The 25,058-nt window shown below is 45.2% G+C and overlaps 1 long non-coding RNA gene across 2 annotated transcripts in view; it reads right to left on the minus strand.

The window, feature by feature from the left end:
- The window catches only part of LOC311518961, a 43,031-nt gene that overhangs the window by 17,380 nt on the left and 593 nt on the right, over positions 1-25,058 (minus strand). The window lies entirely within an intron of this gene.

Below are 25,058 nucleotides of genomic sequence, written 5' to 3' on the forward strand. Positions count from 1 at the left end.
TAAGGGTTAATCCGCTCCTGACTCTCAGGGCTTGTCTACATGGGGGGTTTAATCCTTAGCTTTTTTGCTGCACATCTGGTAACACACAAGATGCAAGCTGCAGGACCAGCATGCATATGGGACATCTGGCAATGCACATCACTGTGTACATATGGCGCTGGTTTGCTGCAAACTGAAGGTGTGGCATTCTTGGACGGTATCCCATGCACCTTTGCGTGGCTGCTGAGCAGCGTGTGTAACCCACACACCTCTTGGGTGTGGTGGTCTCTCCCATCTACTGGCACCGAGACCACTTAGAGAGAGATTAATGAGCCTGCTTCAGCCTTAGTGAAGGGCCATATGGCTTTTAACTCATGCACTAGAGGCTCATGCATTTAGCTCCAGAGGTCCCAGTTTTGATCCTGACGACCGGGGTCTGTCGGTGTTTACACGTGCATTCTGGGATTTTTCTTGCTGTGCACTGTGGGATGCATAGTGGAAGCCCCTGGCGAGTTCAATTTTTTAAAAAATTCCATAATTCATCTGTCTCCACCCCATATTTCCTTTCTGGATGGGCTAGCACCATTTCTGAGTTGCTGCCTACCAGCATGGACCCAACATATGCTCTGTGCCACTATGTTGACAGCTATGAATACACAGAGGCTGTTTGGGCTCTATAGCCGCACTCAGAGCCAAGAGAATTCAGCTTGGGACTTCGCCTGCCGCACCAAGCAGCTGATGTGGCAGTAGCAGCAGCTCCTCCAGCAGCAGGAAGCTCTTCAGCCACCGTGGGACTGCGAGGTGGACAAGGAAGAAGAGTTTCAGAGGAACAGCTGTGTTAGTCTGTATTCGCAAAAAGAAAAGGAGTACTTGTGGCACCTTAGAGACTAACCAATTTATTTGAGCATAAGCTTTCAAGGGCTTGTCACTCACCTAACTCAGAGCACAGACAGGCGAGAACATTCTTACCCCACCCTTCCCTGTGTCTGCTGACGTCCCTGCTTCTGTCTTTCGTTTCCTCTTCTCACTTGATTTTCTCCTCCAGCGCTGGCCTGAGGTTTTATTTTTAACCACAGCAGCGAACTTTCTGCTTTTGTGTTGTTTTCTCATGTTAGCATATGGCTTTTGTTACACAACTTTGTCACCTGAGCAGGGGCTGACTGTGATGGAGCAAGAGGAGAAGAGCTTTTAACCACAAGTGCAGAGATAAAGACAGTGATTTCAGGCCACAGCATCTGCTACACAACTGGAAGTTGAATCAACAAGCTCTGTGAATGGGAAGGTGGGGGCCAGAGAGATGGTGAACCATGCATTTGACTGAACTGCATCTCGGGCTCAGCAAATTATCATCGTTATTCTCTGCTAAGGCACAGGACCTGATTTTCCTCTTACACGGGTGTAAATCAGGAGTACAAGTCAGCGGCGTAAAGCTGGTGTCTGTGGGACTAAGATCAGGCCCTGAGTCTTTGCCCCGAGGATTGTACAGTCTAACGCCGACATACAGAAACATGCCAGACGCAGAGGCCCAGATCCCCAGAGGTATTTAGGCATCTAACTCTCATGAGCATCAGCGAGGGAGATCCTCAAAGGTCACTGGGGGGCCTAACTCCCAGGGACATGGATGGGAGTTAGGCACTTCAATGCCTTTGAGGATCTGGGCCAAATCGAGCGTGGGTGGCACTGTGAGGGGGATGTCAGAGCAAGGTGTCGGCTTTGTGGAAGGAGCATGCTTTTATTAGAGGGAGGCACTGCAGCTCCTGGATGCAAGAGTTGGGGGTTGTCCCCAAAGGAAGCAGTGGCAAGGGGAAAGATGCGACTGGAGTGGGAGAAGGATACAAAGGGGGCTGGGTAGAGGGTGGCTTGGTTGGGGGGCACATTTCAGGCCAAGTCCCTACCATTTTTCGAGTCACATAGGCCTCGGAGGTCCCGTCTGTGGTGGGAATGCAGCGTAGATGGAGTGAGGAGAGCAAGAGAGGGAGCAGGCAGGGCCGAGAGCAGAGAAGGGAAGCCAGTGAAGGGGTCCTGGTGGGCGGGATGTGGTGAGGGGGACGAGGGAGTCAGCAGCAGCATTTTGGACACTCTACAGGGGAGTGAGGTAGGTGTCTGGGAAGCCAGAGTGGAGGGGATGGACATCAAGGGTTATGATGACCAAAAACCAGTCGGAGAACACTTCAACCTCCCTGGTCACTCAATAACAGACTTAAAAGTGGCAATTCTTCAACAAAAAAACTTCAGAAACACACTCCAACATGAAATTGCAGAACTGGAATTAATTTGCAAGCTGGACACCATCAAATTAGGCCTGAATAAAGACTGGGAGTGAATGGGTCATTACAAAAACTAATTTTACCATACTAATTTCTCCCTACTGTTACTCACACCTTCTTGTCAACTGTTTGAAATGGGCCACCCTCATTACCACTACAAAAGTGATTTTTCCTCCCTTGGTATTCTACTGTTAATTGAATTGTCTCATTAGACTGACCCCCCAACTTGGTAAGGCAACTCCCATCTTTTCATGTACTGTGTATATATATACCTGCTACTGTATTTTCCACTCCATGCATCTGATGAAGTGGGTTCTAGCCCATGAAAGCTTATGCTCAAATAAATTGGTTAGTCTCTAAGGTGCCACAAGTACTCCTTTTCTTTTTAAGGAAGAAGAGGAAGACACCGAGCCACTGATAGAGGAGGCCATGCTCCTGCAGCAGCTTTACAGCAGCAGTGTTTCTGGGCTTGGGAAACCAGCATGGATTGGTGGGAAAGAATTGTTCTGCAGGCCTGGGTCCAGCAGTGGTAAGAGAATCTCAGGATGGGGAACGCAACGTTTCTGGAGATATGTGCTGAACTAACTTGGGGGCTACAGCAACAGCGCTCTGTCCCCATACGCAGGCAAGTATACATCTTGGCTCTGCCTCTTCTGCTTAGTGGGCCTTCTGGCATGGAGTGCCAAAGCTCAACATTGCCAAGGATGACAGAGGGTTCAAAAGGGCTGGGGTCCAAGGTGCCACTCTTCTGCCCGGTGAGCTGGGGTCTGGGAGGGGACTGGCCTCTGAGACCACAACGGCTGGAAATGCAGTGGGAGTTTATGGTATATCTGCTGTGAAGGGGAGGACTCACCACTGATGCCTCCTTGTGGCCGGGCCAGGCATAGGAACTCTCTCCTTGCTGGGTGTCTCCTGCTGACAGCTGCTCCATCTCTGCAAGCGACCTACCTTTTCCTGTGCCTTACTCCTCCGGCCAGGTCACTGTAAAGTCTCCCCTCTTCCGGGGCATGAACATGAACAAAATTTTTGTCCATGAACAAAAACCAAGGGGAATTAACAGTAAACTGAATTAATAAAAATAGAGGGCAATGACTCCCTGTCAGTGTGCGTCAGACACTGGCCCTCTGGGAGGGGCTTTCAGGCAGCAGTCATCTGGGAAGCTCCTGCCTTCAGTCAGCTCTTTCCTCAGGAGCTGAGGGCTGAAGGTCTATTCTCTTCCCTGGCCTGCCAACAAGGGAGCTGTTCTGCTCCCCTTTTAAGCTCCTCCGCTAGCCAATGCATGCCTTGCAAGTGTGGCAGGGCAGAGCTGGCTAAGCCCGGGGCAACTTCTTAGCCCCTTGTTCAGTTACCACCGAGCAACAGGAACCCAGCAGCTGGAAATGGTATGGGCTTTGGTTTAATAGCTCATTGGAAAGATAACTCCATGACCGGGGCATTGGCTCAGTACTGACTCGGAAGGAATAGCACCAAATTACACGGCTGGCTTTATTAACCTTGCCAAGGATATTTTCAAAGGCGACATGTTTACAATCAGAGCTACTTTTTGTGAAACACGTTTTTATAAGGAGGCGGATTTCAAAAACCACCTGCTAAAATTCCTTTTTGATTAAACACAAAGCCAAAGACAGAAACCCCACAATAATGCTAATGCTAATAATATATCACATATCTTTTAAACCACATTGTGTTCACTTGCACTGGGAAGGATTGCAGGGGGAATATGGTTCTTTATTGATAATGTCCACATAGCCAAGGCAACTGTAGTTAATAATGAGAAATCTCTGGCCCCTTCTCAATAAATCCCTTGAGGGAGACAGAGTTCATCTGCTTTATGTATGCAAGAAATCCTTTTTCAGATGGAAAGTTATGCCATGTTTCTTAATTGCTTTTGCTTCGACTCCAAAGAAAGGGAAGACTTAATGGTTCGCTCATTGCACATTCTATATGTGAGCGTGGCTGTCTGTCTCTGAGCACTCACAGGGGCTGTTTGTGGCAGGATTTGAAATCAATGTGACGTTCCCAGCAGAGGAGAGCACTCACTCTGCCACTGAAGCAGGAACAGATGGTTTGACAGGGGAGATTCTCTCTAGGCCCTTTGCTTAAAACATATATTCCGATATGTGGGCTCTCTTTTAACAGCAGCTTCCAGCACAGGGCTTGGCATTGCCTTGTGGCTAGGGAAGCAGATGGCAACAATAGTCCTAGGATTCCACTCTCTCCTTTAATACCTATCATTGGAACCCAAGAGTTAGAGATGGAAAAGACCTACCAGAGTGGAAGGGGAGGAAAGGAGATGGTCCTGCAGTCCAGACACAAGATGGGGAGTTAGAAGATTCATAGATTCCAAGGCCAGAAGGGATCATTGTGATCATCTAGTCCAGTGGTTCTCAACTGTGGTCCACCACTTATTCAGGGAAAGTCCCTGGTGTGCCGGGCCAGTTTGTTTACCTGCCGTGTCCGCAGGTTAAGCCAATTGCTGCTCCAGGCCAATGGGGGCTGCGGGAAGGGCGGCCAGCACATTCCTTGGCATGTGCCGCTTTCTGTAGCCCCCATTGGCTGGGAGCAGTGAACTGCAGCCAGTGGGAGCCGTGATCGGCTGAACCTGCGGATACGGCAGGTAAACAAACCAGCCCAGCGCACCAGGGGCTTTCCCTGAATAAGTGGTTAACCACAGCTGAGAACCACTGATTTAGTCTGACTTTCTATAGAGCACAGGCCATAGAACTTCCCCAAAATAATTCCTAGAGCAGAACTTTTGGGAAAAAAAATCCCAATCTTGATTTAAAAACGGTCAGTGATGGAGAATTTACCTTGTAAATTGTTCCAGTGATTAATTACTCTCACTGCTAAAAATGTACACCTTATTTCCAGTCAAATTGCCTATCTTCAACTTCCAGCCATTGGATCATGTTATACCTTTCTCTGGTCGATTGAAGAGACAATTATTAAATATTTGTCCCCATGCTGATACTTATAGATGGTAATCAAGACACCCCTTACCCTTCTTTTTGTTAAACTCAATAGACTGAGCTCTTTGAGTCTGTCACTATACGGCACTTTTTCTAATCCATTTGTCATTCTTGTGGCTCTTCTCTGAACCCTTCCCGTTTACTAACATCCTTCTTGAATTGTGGGCACTAAACCCACATTATTCCAGCAGTGATAGCACCATTGCCAAAAAATGAGATAAACTAACCTCTCTACTCCTGCTCGAGAGTCCCCAGTTTATCCATCCCAGTATCACATTGGCTCTTTTGGCCACAGCATCACACTGGAAGCTCATGTTCAGTTGATTAGCCACCATGAGCCCCAAAGCATGGTGGTCTCTGCTTACTTCTGCTATTGACTGTTGCTAAAGTCACTTTAGCTCTCTGTGCTTCAGTTTCCATGTCTGAAACATGGAGATGATAATACTTTCCCACATTTCAGAGGCATTGCAAAGCTTAATTCGTTAGTATTTGTGAGGTGCTCAGATAGCATAGTGAGGGAGAAGCAGTCACAGAAATTGCTAATACTGCCAGTTTGGTCAGCTAATTCTTCTCTGGCCAATGCAAGCTTGTTCCCTACAGTCTATTTTCTAGAGCTTTTGTCTAGTTTAGAGTTAAATGTATTAGGTGACAAACCTGCCCCTGTTTATGCATACCTTGCCATCTCATTTTGAATCGATTTCTATTCCATTTATGTGCTTCCTTGGCTGATTCACAAGCCAGCCTTTCTGCAGCACGACTGGTAGAGAGAAATATTCCTTCATCCCTCTCAAATCCCTGGAAAGAGGAAATCTTCCCAGCTGGATTTCTGTTTGTCAGGTTTCTTTTATCAGAGGCAAAGGATGTATTTTAGGGGTAAGCCCACAGACCATGGCCTTACCTGGACTCAAGTAATCAATACATTATAATGGCACTCAGTTGAAGGGCATCACGTGTCCACACCCAAATTGACTACAATCTATAGAAACTACCCCCATAACTTGCAGGGGTAAAGCCTCAGCTGTTACAAGTTCAATCAAGTGAGTGCCAGAGTGGATACCAGTGTGCCCCCACTCCTACCCAGTTATATCAGGGAGCAGTGCAGGGAACTCTGGGATTACACTTCAGTTGGTGCAGTGCATTGTAAGTGAAGACACAGGGCAAATCTGCTTGTGGCCTTGAACTGGTGTAGCATGACCCGTATGGACACAGACAGACTCGGTCAGTGGTGGAACAATTGATCACTGTACAACAGATTGATTTTTTTTTCTAGTGGAAGCAAGGGCTGTGTTGTTTTTAAATGCAGACAGGTTTCATCAGTGATCCTCAGAGGTAACAGCAGCCAAACGTAGCAAAGTTCCTTCAGCATCTGTGGTGCATGCAGGCCCAGAAGCTTCAAAGGGAGAGGAAAGCGAAAAATATATATATATAGTATGAGAGAATGTTTTCTGCATTGATTTTTATTTAGAGATTGGTGATTTTCTACTGACAAGGAAATAAACACGTCGCCAGGCCAGGCTTGCTGAATCACTGATATATCCGCAGAGCAAAAGAAAATGAAAGTAGGGTCCCTGGAGGACATCAAAGCAGCAGCAGCAGTAACAACAGCAGCCATCCCACCCACCAAATGCGGGGGTGACTGCTCTGGTGCATAAGCATGAGTGAGGCCATAGGCAGGGGGTAGTGGGAGAGGCTGTCAAAATCATTTTCAGAGAAACAGCTGCAGCTGATCTTGTGGATGCCAAGCAACTTGTCTCATCTCTGCAGCAATGTTTTGCTCGTTTTACCACTCTATTTCACTCCCTTTGCCAGCAGAAGCAACAGGACTGGCTCTGACACTTTCAGAGCATAACCCCCTTTGGAGCAGGGCTGAGTCTGAGTCTACCATCGCTCATAGTCAGTATCCGCAAAGGGATTCATAGTAAAGTTCCCAGAGCAATCCCCCCATCTACGTTCACAAGCATTAGGGCAGGACATAAGGTCTTTAGTTTGACTATGTTGTAGAGATGGACCTAAACCTCACAAACCAATTCCCAATCCAGATTTCCAGTGTTTCAAAGGGCTAGGGTCTTTAGATCCAAGATTGGGATTTGTGCCATAGTGAAGGTAGTGGCCATTTGCAAGATACAGATCCATATCCTGTTTGAGAACTAAAACATGCCTTGTGATGGTCTACTCTATACTATTATATTCACCACTTTTACAAGACCATGATAAATTTTGTACAAAGTATGCCTTGTGAGGTAGCATTTGAAATGTCATAATCTGCTGAACATTATTATCCTGGGAAATATGTGCATCAACATTATATATAAAGTGATATGTTTCTACTGCATAATATCACTGTAACATGTTCCAGAGTTAGAAAATCAGGCCCAAACCAGTTCTTCAGAGACAAAGACACACCGATGCCCCAGCCAGGTATCAGTATAATCAATTGGACAATCACTTAGTTAATGGCCATTCCTTAGCAGGAAGAAGGATGTGAACGAGGACTTTAAATATTGGCAAAGACACAATGGGAGGTTTCCATGTAAACAGATCGCCTGTCATCTGGACCATAGTTGGAGATAATCCTCCAAGAGGGGAGAAGGGTATAAGAATGGAGGACACACACAACACAAATTACCTCTCTCCCCGCATCTCTACTTACAGCAGCTACAAAGCTTGAAAGAGAAAGGAAACGTCTTTGAACTGGGAAGGGTTCCTGGCTTGAAGGCTTTTCAGCCAGTACAGACAACTATAAGCTTATGGAGAGAGAACTTTTTGCTTTTAAGTTCACTTGGCTTGTTAAGTTAGGCATTCAGCTTTCATTTTATTCTTTTATTTCTTTTGTAACCAATCCTGACTTTTGTGCATCATTACTTGTAATCACTGAAAATCTATTTTTCTGTACTTAATAAACTTATCTTATTGTTTTATCTTAACCGGCGTGTTTGGTTGAAGTGTGTGGGAAATGCCATTTGGGACAACAAGGCTGTTGCGTACCATTTTCCTTTGATGAAATGACAGACTTCCTATGAGCTTCCATTGTTCATTAGTGTGCTGGTCAGTACAAGACACAGATTTCTGGGGAAAGTCTGGGGCTAGAGAGCTTGCTGGTGTGGCTCTGCAGTTTATTTCATGAGTGGCTAACCAGTAGCACTCAATATTGTGCAGCGGGAAGCAAGTTACATGCTAGAGGCTGTGTGTGACCAGGCCAGGAGTGAATGTTCTTACAGCAAAGCAGTGTAAGAGTCATCCGGGGTTGGAGACCTGACAGGACACAGCTGTTCAACAGTCCAGACTTTCCCCTGGAGAAGGTCACACTCCTAATGCTTGGGGCTGTTCTCACGTGTGAGTTTGATCTAGGCCTGCCTCCCTGAGAATATTTAATAATTGTTCTAGGTACCAGGAATTGACCCAAATCTCTGGATAGATGGTTTCGTATCAGAGGGTATGTCTATGATGCATTCAGAGGTGGGATTGCGGCACGGCTAGACAGACCCATGCTAGTACAGCTAATAATAGCAGTTTAGATATGGTGGCAGGGGCTTCAGCACAGCCTGGACAAACACACCGGAGGCCCTGGGTATGGACGTGTGTTACTCACGCATGCTGAAGCCTGTGCTGCTGGGTCTGCACTGCTATTTGTAGCCGTGGTAGCAAGGGTAAAGCTATCAAGGGAATGTCTTCCTGTGTTGCAGTCGCACCTCTGATTGCAATGTAGCAATCCCCTGAGACTCTGTCTTTTCATAGTAAGTTTTGATTGTCAGCAGAAGACACCAGTGACCTTGGGGTACATGTAGTTTGAGCTGCTGCATGAATGCAGACCGGAGCTTCTGGTCTTTAAGAAGAGTACCAGGAACACAAACGGCATTGTCACTGACTAAGAGAAAGAGCACAGGGAATTCTAAAGAGATTTCACTGTGAATGCACTTGTTCTTGTACAGCCCTATCCTTCTCTTTATTTGACAAACAGAAATTAATTTCACACTTTAATGCTCACTTAGGCCCACACTGAGTGTCACTCTCTTCCAAAAAAATAAAAATCAAATAAGATAATGGCACTAGCTAATCTCCCCTGAGATGTGTATTTTTGTCACCTCCTTCCTCTGTGATCTTCAAAGTGATGAAGGTGTATCTTGAGTGGCCACCAGGGTGAGAGAACTGGCTAGGGGCAGGCAAGGAGATGCTGCAGAAGCTTTCCTATGCAGAGGTGTTGGGGAAGGTGAGGAGAGAACAGAAGAAGGAAAACAGGCTGGAAGCAAGGAGGAGAGAATAGGACGTGAAAGATACAAAAAGGAAAACAAAGGGGTGGAGGTTAAGGAAAGGGTTAATGGTAGCAAACAGTCAGTTGAATGGGGCAGAAAGGAAAGGGATGGAAAAGAAGGGGAAAGATATTTAAGAGGAAGGTTGTTCTTATGGTTAAGGTGCTGGACTGGGTCCCTGGAGATCTGAATTCAATACTTAGGTCTGCCACAGATTTTTTGTGTAACTTTGGGTAAGACATTTAATCTCTGTGTGTCTCAATTCCTCATCTGCAAAATAGGGATTATTACTTTTTCATTGCTTCCATTCATGGCCTGTCTTGTCTATTTAGACTGCAAGTTCTTTGGGGGCAGAGGCTGTCTCTTAGCATGTGTAATGTGTTTATGGAGTGCCTCGCACAATATGGCTCCAGTCTTGGTTCGGCCCTCTAGTAATGGCTATAATAAAAATAATAAATTGCAGGATTTGGCTGATTTTATTTTCTTATCAATCGCTGAGCCATGCTCCAGCAGTACAGTTACAAACGATGACTTCTCCCTCCCTGTGGCACAGGGTGATCATTGACATCCAAGGGATGGAGGAGCACTTAAGTCAAACATCTTTTTTCCTGTTGAATATTGATACCCATCAATGAACCATCTTTGAGAACCACCGCCAAACTCCACCCTCTCCTACTCCTATGGAGGAATAAACGCCGCATTGCAGTCAGCAAACACTGGATTTCAGATTACACCGGCAATAAGGCTTTTTACTCTTAGGTACACAGCACCTTAAAGGAGCCCATAGTGTAGCATCAACCCGTTCTGAAATTCAGCCATCCCTGAGGTGGAACGTGGCAGCTGTTTAAAGACAGAATTCCGCATTGAAGAAGAATACCATACCCAAAATGCAGAGAGAATTTGGGGTCCTGTAGTTTCCCAACTGAAGTTTGGCCAGGGCAATGGGCACAATGTGTCACAAGAACCTCAAATGACCGCAGGTAAGCGGTCCATATTCTGCTCTCCATTTCCGTCGTCTGCAGTGGGGATGCAAAGGGTATGGGAGATCAGAACTTGGCTTGCAAGCACTGGAGGCAATAGGAAGCCAATAAGGGAGCACGGTGCGTGAATCACTTTCCTCTGAGACAAACGGTGCATCTTTATTTTTTAATGTAAACTACATGCACATGCTTTCTGCTTCCTGTAAGATGTCACTAGCCAGGGGTACAAGCTGTAGCAGTTATTGAAATGCAGTTTGTGCGACTGGGGAAGACCTGGCGAGGCCCTGTTGTCTCAAGGGTATAATTAGGGCTGGGGCCCAGATGTCAACGGGCAACGGAAATCTTGCATGAGCAAGGCATTTACACTGTTAAACGGTGGAGAGGTGCCTCATGTGTATTGTCCCTCCTCAAACCATGGCATCCTCAAATCAGCTCTGCTGCCATTTGTCTCAGTGCCTGATTCAGAGTCTGTAGGCTGCAGTTCTGTCACCTGCACAGAGATTTCCAACCTGGAAAGTTACAAGCTCAGAAAGAAGCCGTCAGATTACTACGTTGTCTGGTCGTTATGGGCCCAAATCCCCCCTTCAGTCAGCCCCATGCAGCCCCGTGAATTCAATGGAGCTGCAGGGGTGGGATGTCAACAGAGATGCTGTAGCGATTCACCTCAGTGACATTAGGACCAGCATTTCAGTCATTGCTCATTGTGTGCACACTGGGCTAGGCCTCACCAGCTGCTGGGTATCTGTTACAATCACACTGAATTATAACGGGAGATGACTGGTGTTGTGGAATAATAATGGGCCCCTACAAGGAGCTGAGAGGGTTCAACACCTCTGAGGGGCAAGCACTGCGGCCTGGATGCGCAGCAGGAGTTAGGTGTTGTGGCACTGAATAGCACAGTGCCTAACTTTAAGGCCATCGCTGTGGTTCACGGAGCCTGAGTTGGGAGCATAGGCTCCCTGTGCAATGAATGGGGAGTGCTTGGCACCCTGGACTGCAGTTCATAAAAGCCAGCGCGCCTGGCAGGGAGCGGCTTATGCTAGCCAATGGGAGATGCTGCTGAGGGGTGTGTCTGTGGGGGGGGGAGCCCTACCCCTCTCTCAGAGTTAGGTGCCTGAGTCCAGGCTGCAGGGAGACACCTCTCTTTGTTGTTGTGCCACCTCTCAGAGGAGTGCCCTAGCCATTGGGCTCTGGGAGAGTCTCATATGGAGGTGCTATCGTCTCCGCTATAGGAGCAGCTGCACTTGGATAATTAGAGTCATTGGCTGGGGGAACTGGACCCTGGCTCTCCCACACCCTTGGTGAGTTTGCTAACCACCGGGCTCTAGAGTCATTCTTATGCTGGCTCTCTCTTCCTTGTCCCGCCTCCCCTCACCCCCCAAATGATTCTACAATTATTTATCCTCAGTGCAACAGCTTCACCGGGAGCCCCACATTACAATATCCCATAGCCTTGTGGCTAGGGCACTTACTTGAGAGGTGGCAGATCCTGATTCAGATACCTTCTCCTGCCTCAGCTGGAGGAGGGATTTGAACCAGGGAACCCTCACATGCCAGGTGTGTACTCTAACCACCCAGATAACAGTTATGAAGTGGCAGCAGCCCAAGGGGCCCAATCTCCTAGGTGTCCTCAGACAGTGCCTACTGAATTAGACCTTGCACGCCATTTAGGCAGCCAAATGCCAATCTTCCCCTGGCTTGTGAACTACTGTGGGGCTGAGGTGGGATGTAGGCATCCAGATGCCTAGAGGGAGGCGGCAGTGTGCATGTTCAGAGGCAGAAACATAGGTGCGTAGGGAACTCCTACTGCCAAAACATAGGCACTGAGTGTGTTTAAGCACCTATATGATTCAGCGGCACTTTTGTAAATCAGAGTGGAGCCTAAAACAGGGACTTAGGCATGTAACTCCTTTTGTGCATGCAGGCCTGAGTTCCCCTTGCTCTCTATGCTTTGGAATAGCACTGAGCAGAGCTGTCCCAAATATCACACACAATCCAGGAAGCATTTACCATTCTAGTAAAACAAACAACTTGCTAAAAAACAGGTACAAACAGTCCAGCTCTGATGCCAGCCGTTGCCACATCACTTCAGGATGTGAATTTGTTCAGTTCTAGATAAGGAAGAAAATGGAAGTCCTTTTATTTGGCCAACTCTCTATGCTGTCACTAAATGGAGCTGGACTAGGCTTTGTATTCAGTGGGCTATGGGCACTGACTGTCCTTTGAACTGTTTCTACCACTTACAATCAGAACAACAAGGACATTTTTGCTTTATCAGTATTCACAGGCAGAAATGCAACAAGTCACCATTGTTCATTCTTTTGATCCCAGGTGCAGGGTCAGTGATTGTGGATCCTTGCAGCAAAAATGGATAACATTTTCCTCCTCCAGCAAGGAAAAAGAAAAGAGAATTCCACAAATTAGCCCCTGGGGGAAAACTGTCCAGTAAGTCGCCTATGTCCATGTGTTTTCCCACTATCTGCCTGTGTAACTCACTGGCTACATGTTTTATGTCCCCCTCTAATAGCTGGTTCACACAGAGGATAAAAGCCTTCTACTACCATCTGCTAAATTACTCCTTTAGCTTAACTGATAGAAGCCTGAGTTGAAAGACATTATTCTGGTGGACGTGACCAATGGTGTAACGGTCACTATTAGAGCGAGGCGAGTTATTTTTGGCAAATAGTTTATTCTCCAAAAAAAGGCATTTTGCAGTCAAACAAAACTATTCACAAATTCAGGTTGAATTCAGCAAATAGTTTTGGCCAAATAAAAAATGAAATAATAGTTGAAAAAGTCCAAATAGTTCATTTAGCCAATTTCTAAATGAAACATTTTGACATTTTAAAAAATCAATACTTTGTTTAGAAATTTAGCTAGATTTATTCAATAAAATGGTAAAAAAACAAAATAAAACAAAACAAAACACCAGAAAACATAATGAAACAAAATGAACAAGCAAACAAAATGTCCTTTTTGGGTTGAACAAAATGTTTTGCTTGGCCCAAAACTGTTTCTTTTGTTTGGCCACTGACCCAAAAAATCATTTTTTGTGCTCAGCTCTAGTCACTATCTGTGCTCTGCCACCTATATGACAGAGAATAACAATTGGAGAGAATAAGGGGAGCGAAGGTAAGATTTCTTCCCCATGCCGCCTCCTCCCCACAATAAAGTTTGTGTGTGAAAGATCATTTCAACAGTGGTGTGGGCTGAGCTGGCTTCCCCTGGGAAGCCTGTCATGTTTAAAAAGATTCTCTCTCATCCCAGTTTCAGTGCTGTCCAGTGTAGATTACTCTGTTAGCACTAAGAAAAGGAGTACTTGTGGCACCTTAGAGACTAACAAATGTATTTGAACATAAGCTTTTGTGAGCTACAGCTCACTTCACTGTTGCTCAGTGCTATACTATGGTCACGTTCAGAGCCAATGCATCATAATTTACAACTCTATGTCTTGTGCAAGGAGCTTGTTTTAGTTCTGCTGCTTTAGGCACCAATGGTCACTGAGAAATTATTAGTGAAAGAAGAAGTCTGTATAATCAATAAGGGAGGATGCATGGCCTAGTGGCTAAAGCAGAGCTGGGCTCTATTTCTATAGGGACAGACTAGTGGTCCAAAGGTTCTCTCAGCAGGTTCAGATCCCGATTCCACCAACACAGCTTGGAGCCCAGAGCTTCCCAGAATGAGAGTAAAACTACAGAATCTTCCAAGCCATAGAAGGTCCCAGAAAATGCCTCTGTGGGAACCATAATGGTAGTAATCGCTACAGATACCAGCCTCTGGGGGGGTGGGGGGGAGAACACTTTCACTCAGCTGACTCAGGGATTGCGGCCTAGGCATTATTCTGGTGCCCATAACTGAAGTCTGTTATGTGACAGCATATAAATTGTGAGGACAGAGGAGAGAGAAGCTTGCTCCTGACCCTGGCAATGATCAGCTTATTCTTTATAGCATGAGAGCAGATTCTGCTCACATGCAGAGCTATAACTTTTATTGTTGGTCTAAAAACTATTTGGACCTTTCTAAAATCCAGCTACTGTATATATGTGTGACAGTGAATTCTCTAGGCTGGCTCCAGGCTGCACAAGAAAGCATCTACTTCCTCCGTTTTTGATAAATTTGCCTGCCAGTAATTTAATAGGGGTGCTGCCCTTGTGCTATTCATATGGGGCAGCATAGAAAGGGGGCATAGATGAGTTTTCATTAGTCCCATCACACCTCCAACAAGTCCCTTCTTACCCCTTCTCCTTGGCAGCTACATGACCCTCATTTCCCCCCCCCCCTTTCCTTGCTCTATATTTATTCAGTGCCTTTCTCCTTGATTCCTCACAGCTCCCCCTATCAATGGAGTCCTGAGCCCCCTACTCAACGTGTGCCCTCACCACCAGGCCTTCCGGTGCACACTTAACAATTGAATGGAGTCCTGGTTAGGTCAGAGATGCCTGCTAACAGGAGTTTGACTAGCCTTCAGCAGTAGCGTCTGGGCAGTGGGGAAGAATAGGGGCAGGCAAAGTCTTTATCTGCTGTAATGACAAACTGCATGTGAACCTCCTCCGGAGGAGCCAGCTCTGGGGGTGATTCATGGAGCAGCGCTAATTGTACTGGGCACCCACTGGTAAGCTGCCCTGGTGATAACCACTGGTGACAGATTAGCCCATAAATCACTGTGGGAAGGTCATTTGTTTGATGTGATCACCTATGGCTGCCCGTTCTGGAAGCCTCCCGATTGTTTTTTTTTAAAAATGAACCTCCCCATAGAGAAGAACCAGCATCCTGGCTTCTCTCACTTCATGCTCCAACCTGTACACTGTCACCAGTGCAAACTTCAGAATTTTCTACCCGCACTTTTGCTTCTTCCTGTGCTAAAGGGCCTGTTACAGGTAGTGACGTCTGAGCAAGAGCTGGGCAGGACCCAGAATCTCCATTCTGCAGAAAAATTCACATTTCCATTTTTTTTCACTTTGGGAAGAAAAAGTCATAAATGCAAAATATTCCATGGGGCAGAATGTGTTGAAGCAGCCAGCTAGCCAGGCAGCTGGGGACAAAAAAAAAAAATGTCAGACCCAAATCCCTTTCCCTTAAGTGGTTTGTTGCAGAGGAAAACGTTTATAAGGACGTGGCCCTGGCCCTTCAAGGCCCCACCCCTAGCAACACATCAGGCGTGTCATTAAAAGCAATGGGAATGAGGCTGCTATGGAAGGCCGTTGCAGGCTGTCCAGTGGAAGCTGGTGACAACTAGATGTCGCATGCACAAATCTGACACACAGAGGTATCAGCCATGCCCTTTCACAGCAGGTGAGGCTCAATGTTTGTGATTGCCTGCCTTTAGGAGCCTTCAGTGGGTCTGGGTAAAGCACATCTGCTTACCCTGATCCTGGGCAGAGGTTCATGCTGCCGGGAAGAAGTCACTTTCTGGAGTTCTCACATGATGGCTGGGTAAGACAAGGTGCCAGGGGAGAAAATGCCAAATGGCGGGCACACTCAGGCTGAGTAGGAGGCTCAGATTTGTTAGGCTGTGAAGTAGTTCACCTAAGGGTTTCAGTGGAAGCCCCATTCCTTGGCATGCTGTAGACTGGCGAATGTACTGGAGAATACTATACAGCGAGGAACAGTTTTGTCCTGATCCCTGGGTGATGGCAACATGTTATGGATTAGGTGGCTTTTTAATAAGACTATTCCACCTCTATCTTCTTCTTCCCCTTATCCCATCAACTGGGGTTGGGTCATTGTGCAAACACCTCTATTTTCCATCGCTCTGATCTTTGCTCACTAAATTCAAGGGACATAGTTGGATTTCATGGGCTGCAATGTCTGCCCCCTTTCCCCTCCCACCTTCCCTCAGACATGACAAATGAGGGCCTGGATTTTAACTATTATATCAAAGTATTATTCCCTGTCTCAAAACCCTTCTTTGCTGTGTGTACGCTGAAAGGAGAGTGGCTGCTTACAACACAGTGAGGAGACAGCGGCCTGGAATCCAATCTGGCACAAGCCGCTGTCTCCTGTGGGCAAATGTATATAATTTCTTTGTGCTTGTGTTTCAGGCAGCCAGAAAGGCTAGAACAATGTGGGAGTTTGCTAAGAACTGGTTGCTGCAACAAAGGAACAGTACAAGGGAGGGAAAAAGTGGTGCTGGTAATCTAGGCAGACTTTGCCCAGGATCCAGGAATAGCCCGATGTTCCTGATAAAATAATCAAAGAGGCCTAATTAATAACATTTATTTGTTATTGTAACTGGCCCCACCTACCAATTTTCAAGTCCCGGAGGTAGGAGCAATAGCAGGCTCATTAACCTCTCTGGATCAGCCCCCTGGGCAGACAGGTTTCAGAGTAGCAGCCGTGTTAGTCTGTATTCGCAAAAAGAAAAGGAGGACTTGTGGCACCTTAGAGGCTAACAAATTTATTTGAGCATGAGCTTTTGTGAGCTACAGCTCACTTCATCGGATGCACTAGTCGGTGTGTTACATCATCATTAGCCTTCATTAACATCCTGTCGAGGTGAACGGGGACAGTTCACAGCTCGAATCAATGGACCAAATTAATCTCTAGTGTAACATTGTTGAAGTCAGTGGAGTCCCACCACGGATACATTGGCCCATCATTTACTGCCTGTCTGCTACAGCACTGTCTTGGGGTGCCATTTGGAAGGCTTTCTGTGCAACGAAAAGGGCTAATGAGTTTTGTGTTATCGCCCCCGCCCCTTTTTAAATGAAACTGTAAATCATGCAAACAATGCTGGGCTTCCTAAAGGAATCCTGGTAGGGTGCGCCACTTCCCATCTGCTTGTTCCAATCCCTCCTTGCAACACAACTCAACTTTTCAGGGGGAGGGAAATTAACCCCTTGCCTGCCAATATTGGGGAAAATGTTATAGGACCCAGGTCACATTTTCAGATGTAGTTGTGGAAGCTGCCTGTCGAATGTTCATTTTCACAGTCACACACAGGTAAGTGTACACCAAATAAGCCTTTTGCACACGATCTTATCTGTGCATGCAGTTACTTTGCACACACAAATGTGTGTGCAATTAACTGTGTTGCAGGCTTAATTTAGGTTGCCTGTCTAGTATTGTGCTGGTAGCTGCTTGTATATGCATTGACTCTTTGTTCTTTTGAAAGTTATGATTTGTTTATAATTTAAATGTTCTAGAAACGCGTTTCCAAGAAAACGGGAGACAGTAATAACAGATGTCATCGTATAACATGCAGCACAGCAGGTGCAATTGAGCAAACACAGCTGGCATGCGATAGCAACCAGTTACTCAAATAAGACACATATGTGCCCTATAGTGAAAACAATTAGCATGCAGCATCAAAACCAACAGAAAGGGAGGGGGAAGGAGGAAGCAGAAAACAAACTAGAAAGAGAGCTAGAAGAAAGGGTGGGGTCTGACCAACAGGCCAGATCTTCAGCCACTTCATAGCATTGGTTGCGTAGTCATCTGTATGTCAGCCTCTTCTAGAACATCCTGCTGTGGGGGGTTTGTGCTGGGACTAGAGCTAGGGCATGTGGCTGGAGAGCACTGCACTCCAATGACCTTTTTACAGGAGCTGGGGTCATAGGGGACTGGTAAACGCTAGTATAGGTTTGAGCAGTTGACAGTCTCCTTTGACTTATGGCAGCGGGTGAACTGGCCCCTTTGTGGCCTGGGCTATTGGAAAGATTGCATAAAGCCACATTTGCCCTCCTCATCTTGAGTCCTGGATCACTTACAGCTTGGCTGGACCCAAGGGGTGGAGCCTTAATTGTTCCTTGGACTTCTCCTAGTCAACACTCTTGCCTCTGAGTCAGTACTGAACCTAGCCTGGTTCTAAGAATTGCTGCTGGATTTATCTTGGGTGACCTGTTAAAAACAAGGTCCACAAAACCCATTTCTCTCTTGCATGGACTATGGGGTACCAGTATGTTCCAGCTGTTGAAAAATGTTTTGGAGTACACCATCTAGTTTTATTTCTAGTGAAACCTTTAGCTGTGAAATACTCCGGTGTATCACACTTATTATATGTTAGTACAGTTCAGTGTTTCTCAACTTTTTTGGTACCAGGGACCGTCTTGCTGCCTTCCTAAACTGTGTCAGGGACATCTCAGGGACCGGGCCCAGTCATTGCGAAACACTAGTACAGTTGATAGCCCTGGGGCTTGGTAATGGGAAATAGACTGTTGGCTTTTATCACTAGATCACCAGTTCAAGCCTGACTCGGTATGGTAGGTAGTGCAAGTCACAGAGCCTGGTCAGTGGCCTATGTGAAATAAGTTCATGGTCTCAGTCTAGCTGATATTGGACAAGAACCAACTCAATAAGGTCATTACTGAAATTAGTCTCAGCAAAGAGGTCAAAGGTTTAAAAGATCTGGAGACTGATCTACAGTCTAATCCTTAAAAGGTTCCTGAAAAGGTAAGTCTGGGAGACATTGGCAAGGTAATAGGTTGAACTGTTGCTGCATTAGCCATTCTCTACTGTGGCTAAATGGAAACTAGAATTCCCATAGCCAAACCAAACCCAGAGCCCTTTCACCAAGGAACTTAAAATAATGTATTGCCTTTTTCTGACTTTGCTTCTGCTGGATGTTTCCCTAGAAAGCAGCAAGTGGAGCTGGGCCTGACTCCCAGGCTTTAGATCCAAATCCAAACTTTCCCCAAGTTCAAAGAGTTTGGATTTAGGGGTTTAGTTTGACCCATTATAAGAAAAGGGGCCAAGTGTGAAATCTGTATCTAAATAAGAATTTACAAGAGTTGTAATGCTCACAACCCTTAAAAATCAGCCCACTTATTTAGGACTCTAAATATGGATTTACATGCCTAACTGTACACTCCAACGTTTTAAGATTTTTGTGTCTAGTTCTCTAGGGAAGTGCCTGTTCCATTATGTTCCACTTTACCTTAAAAATGTGTTTTGTGTAACTTAGACCCTATTTACCTATTTGAGGTGATGGAAAAAAAAATACAGTAGCGTAATAAATAAGACTATGGAAAAACTCTTACTCTTGATATCATCTATATCATTGATTATTTTTTGGAAACACAAACAGACCTTTCCTATACAGACTCCCACTGGGAATTCTGTTCACTTGGAAATGCAGCGCTAATGGTTTGTGATGAGTGATACTCCCTTGTAAATTGCCTTCCAATCTTATTGGAATAGGCAGATGCAAACTGTACCCTAATTGCTGAATTAGGACCATGTTTTTTGCTGAGCTAATTTCCCTGCTAAATGGGCACGTGAGGTGGTGGTTAAGGGCTTTTTAGCAGGTTATTACAATGGGGGATTATACAACTTCAGTGTAATTGAATTTTAACGAGGATGGCTCTTAAGCAAATACACCTCCATAAATGATGCGATACTGTATTGGGAAACAGAAGATGACAATTCAGTGGAGCCAGCTGGACCTGTGGGAGCCTTTGAGGTTTTAATTAAAAACAGAGATGAGTCTTTTTTACTTAATTTTTGACCCTGTCTCCCTTCTTGGCATAACCATAGAGAGCCCAGTGGGTCTGAAAGGCAATCCTGTATTCATTCCCAGTTGTCTCCGAAACACCATCTGTCAAGTGGGTTGCACTGAAAGCATGACCTAGGCAGCTTTTGTTCCCTTTGGAGGCATATTGGCACCTGGTCCATGCACCCCAGTAGTAAAAGCTACCCATCTCTAGCAGCACAAGTGGTTTTGAGCAGATGACAAAAAATCTGGGTACCATTGAGCATGGCAGAGACTTTTGTACCTCTTGAATTCCTGCCCTGTGTGGTGAATACTAGGCCTACCTCAGAAATGTGGGAGGTGGGGGGAAATCATCTAACAGTGAACAAAAATTGAGCTTGCTAGCAATGCAGCTGTATAGTTCCCTTTCCAGTTTGCCCACATTTCAAATGTTAAGGTATTGGTGGAGATAGGTTTTGGATGTGAACCTCTCATAGAGGAGTTACAGCAATAATTCTTGTGCATTGCTCTGAATTCCCATGAAGCCATGGTTGTCTGTTAGAGGTGGTACACCTCTGGGCAGATTCTGTGTCTGTATTACTGCAGGAAAGGCTGAAAGTGAAACTGCCTGAATGGATGCACAATGTAAGCATCAAACCAACCCTTCCAGCAGTTCAATGATTATTCTGCTGGGGTGCGAGGCACTTGCCACCAAATCTGTGTCACTTCAGCAGATTCAGATGAGACACCACTTGGCCAAGTTGGTTACTGATATTTCATTACAACTGCATGTACACTGGGGTATTGGTTTTTTCAATTTCTCTATTCAGCCCCTATGTCTGTCTTTTGGAGGTGTCATAAATATAAAGGGAAGGGTAAACCCCTTTGAAATCCCTCCTGGCCAGGGGAAAGCTCCTCTCACCTGTAAAGGGTTAAGAAGCTAAAGGTAACCTCGCTGGCACCTGACCAAAATGACCAATGAGGAGACAAGATACTTTCAAAAGCTGGGAGGAGGGAGAGAAACAAAGGGTCTGTCTCTGTCTGTATGCTGCGCTTGCCAGGGACAGAACAGGAATGGAGTCTTAGAACTTTTAGTAAGTAATCTAGCTAGGTATGTGTTAGATTATGATTTCTTTAAATGGCTGAGAAAAGAATTGTGCTGAATAGAATAACTATTTCTGTCTGTGTATTTTTTTTGTAACTTAAGGTTTTGCCTAGAGGGGTTCTCTATGTTTTTGAATCTAATTACCCTGTAAGATATATACCATCCTGATTTTACAGGGGGGATTTCTTTATTTCTATTTACTTCTATTTTTTATTAAAAGTCTTCTTGTAAAACACTGAATGCTTTTTCATTGTTCTCAGATCCAAGGGTTTGGGTTTGTGGTCACCTATGCAAATTGGTGAGGCTTTTTATCCAACATTTCCCAGGAAAGGGGGGGTGCAAGTGTTGGGAGGATTGTTCATTGTTCTTAAGATCCAAGGGTCTGGGTCTGTAGTCACCTAGACAAATTGGTGAGGCTTTTTACCAAACCTTGTCCAGGAAGTGGGGTGCAAGGTTTTGGGAAGTATTTTGGGGGGAAGGACGCGTCCAAACAGCTCTTTCCCAGTAACCAGTATTAGTTTGGTGGTGGTAGCGGCCTGTCCAAGGTGTAATATTTTGTACCTTGGGGAAGTTTTGACCTAAGCTGGTAAAGATAAGCTTAGGAGGTTTTTCATGCAGGTCCCCACATCTGTACCCTAGAGTTCAGAGTGGGGGAGGAACCGTGACAGGAGGCAACCTGTGTAGTGCAAGGAAATGGCATGGAGTCTAGCTCTTTACAGGAGGAGACATCATGGATGAAATACTGTGGAGCAGAAGATATGCTAAGACCATATACCTGCAAGTGTCAAAACAGTATGGGAAACTCAAAACTGGGCTAGAAAGTGCACTAGATGAGCCGTCAACATTTCCCGCAGTCATGTCCTGTTCTAAGTATGGAAGTAAACAGGGTAAGCTCCAATGCTCCTGTCTGCTAACTGCTGGTAAATGCTCACTCTTTTTAATGGCCTCCACTGTGTATCTGTGCGTACATGCAGTCGTGCACAGGGTTAATGACTGGAATGCTGAGGGCTGGATGGAAGCCACTGCAGATGTGCACCTTAATGAGGTTCTAATGGGGAGGCAGGTGCATACAGAGAAAGAGTTCTGAGGCTACAGGAAGAGTTGGCGTGGAGAGGAGAAAGCAGTGTGAGCACTTGTAATCCAAATGAAGGCATAATTAAATTTTAATCATTGGTGTGGCAGTCTGTCTCACACACACATTCTTCCAATGATGATCAAGTCAGGATGGGCTTTTAATCAGAGAGACATTTGATAACATTTATCATAATTACTGCATTAGGCACAACTCGCTGCCCCCTGAAAAGGTGACCCAGACCTGGTGCAGTGAAACAAATTGAATTCAGCCACAGAACATCGACTGTGAAGACAGCATACTAATAACATCTGCTTTTTGTTTTTATAATCTCCATCTTGTCTAGTACTCTGACTGAGAACAAAGGACATCCCATGCCCCACTTCCGAAGGGCTCTGGGAGCTTCTCAAAGCACAGCTATGGAGTAGTTAGGTTCTCAGAAAGAAAGGCGAACCAGTGTCCCGGAAATATGTGTACTCAAATATGTCCATTTTAGGGACTATTTCACAACTTCGAGTAGCTTCAAACAACTAGTAATTAAAGCAAAATAAAAACCAAGACTGGGGGGCAGCATGGCCTAATGGAGAAGGCACTCAACTTGAAAGTCAGATAATTCAGGTTCTGCTCCTGACACTGGCCTGTGTGAGAGGTGGGGCAAGTTATTTAATTTCTCTGTACTTCTATTTACCTTCCCATCCTTTGCCTTGTCTGTTTAGAGTGCAAGCTAATCGGTGCTTGGGACTGTCTCTTACTATGCATTTGTACGTTGCCCAGCACAAATAGGCCCTTTTTCTTGGTTGGATTCTCGGGGTGCTACTGTGATATAAACCGTAATTTCTTTCAAAAACTCTGTTAAAAGAACATTAAGGTTGTAAAGTCAAACACTCTAAAGTTAGAAACATTTTCTGTGTTCCAGACACTTCCCTCCTTCTACTCCAAGCTGCCTGGGCACTGGCCATGGGAGCAGAAAGAGCCCAGGAGAGACGCTGTCCCTGCTTTCAATTCCAGTGGCTGGTACCCCAGCAGCTGGGTGCAGAAATTGCACTTTGAAGAGATATTGTATATACAGTCCAATCCCACATAGAAGCTCTGAAGGGGTGTGATACCTTGAGGGTTAGACTAGGGTTAGACTTGCAGTCCCTTCTAATCCTATGGTTCTGTGATAATACCCAGAGGATCCCTATGATCAAAGGGATGGAGCATGCTCGGTGCAGACAAAATCTTCAGAGAATGTAGCTGCCAAATTTTAACAAGTCTCTGCTGAGCATATGCAAACTGAGATTTTTCAGAGATTTATAACTTGGGCAGGTTTTCACAGGAATGACAAGAGGTGAATCCTTGACATCAGGAAGTCCCCTCCCCCCACCAAAAGAAGTGTCAGGACCCTACTCCAAAGCATTGAGGTACTAGAGTGTAACGATTAAATGATTGTAAGACTTCTGAATAGAGACAAAAGAACTTTTTTCGTCCCTAATCTCGCTTTTAGAATTGTCTGAACAAGTTAAGAGCTAAAACTTTCCAGAAAAAGTCAGTCTCAGGCAGATATCCAGCATGGATTAACAATTCATTCAAGGGGGGAATTTAATTAATGCTGATCAACATGGGTTGATGGAAAATAGAGCCTGTCAATCTAACTTGATATAGTTTTTTTGAGGAGATTACCAGTTTGGCTGACAAAGGTAGTAGTGTTGGCATAATATACTTAGACTTCTGTAAGGTATTTGACTTGGTGCCACACAATATTTTGATTTAATAAAAATACTAAAATGATATAAAATTAACTCTGGTACACATTCAATGGATTAAAAGCTGCCTAACTGATCAGTCTCAAATGTAATTATAAAGGGGGTTTAATAATCAAGTAGATGTGTTTCTAGTGGTGTCCCCCAGGTCTATGCTATGTAACATTTTTATCAATGACCTAGAAGAAAACATAAAATTATCACTGATAAAGTTTGCAGATGACACAAAAATTGGGCACAAGGTAAATAATGAAGAGGACAGGTCACTGTTACAGAGCGATCTGAATTGCATGGTAAACTGAAAGCAAGCAAACAATATATGTTTTTAATGTGGCTAAAGACCTAGGAACAAAGACTGTAGGCTGTACTTACAGGATGGGGGACTCTGTCTTGGGAAGAAGTGACTCTGAAAAAGATTTGAGGATTGTGGTGGATAATCAGCTGACCATGAGCTCCCAGTGTGATGCTGGGACAAAAGGGAGGGATAGCTCAGTGGTTTGAGCATTGGCCTGCTAAACCCAGGGTTGTGAGTTCAATCCTTGAGGGGGCCATTTAGGGATCTGGGGCAAAAATTGGGGATTGGTCCTGCTTTGAGCAGGGGGTTGGACTAGATGACCTCCTGAGGTCCCTTCCAATCCTGTGATTCTGTGAAGGGCTAATGTGATCCTTGCATGCATACACAGGAGCACCTCTAGTAGGAATAGAGAGATTATTTTACCTCTCTATTTGTCACAGGTGCGACCACTGTTGAAATAGTATGTCCAGTTCCAGTATCCACAATTCAAGAAGGATGTCAGAGAAGACCCACATGCAATTAAGAGCCCACTAATTTTGTCCTATGGGGTGGAAAGAAACAACAACCTTTTGTCTCTCACCTAAATACTTTAAATTCCATTTGATAGGAGGCAAATTGCTTAATCTTTATCTGCTCTTAATATTTAATGCAGCAGGCATTATACGTGCTGTCTTAACTGTTTGTAAACCTATGGGAGCCCAGAAAGCTCCATTACCTTTGTTCCTAGACTGCCCTGGAAAATCAGATACACAGAATGAGAGACCAATTGAAATTGAGTAGGCTCAATGTGATTGGTCTGAGCTGCCTTGTAGTTCTCTTTTGGTTCCCAGCTCTAAAGGCTGCTGACCCCTAAAACTTGCCATTTAATGTGAAAGTTACAGTTGTACAAGGAAAGGAGAGTAGGAGTTGGAGGGGAGAGTTTTTCAAATCTAGGTTACCAGTTCAAAGTCAGAACAGAGTAGTGAATTGAGTTAGTACTTCTCAAGTACTATC

The sequence above is a fragment of the Lepidochelys olivacea genome (genome assembly GCF_965140295.1).
Source record: "Lepidochelys olivacea isolate rLepOli2 genome assembly, chromosome: 3".
NCBI lineage: Eukaryota > Metazoa > Chordata > Testudines > Cheloniidae > Lepidochelys > Lepidochelys olivacea.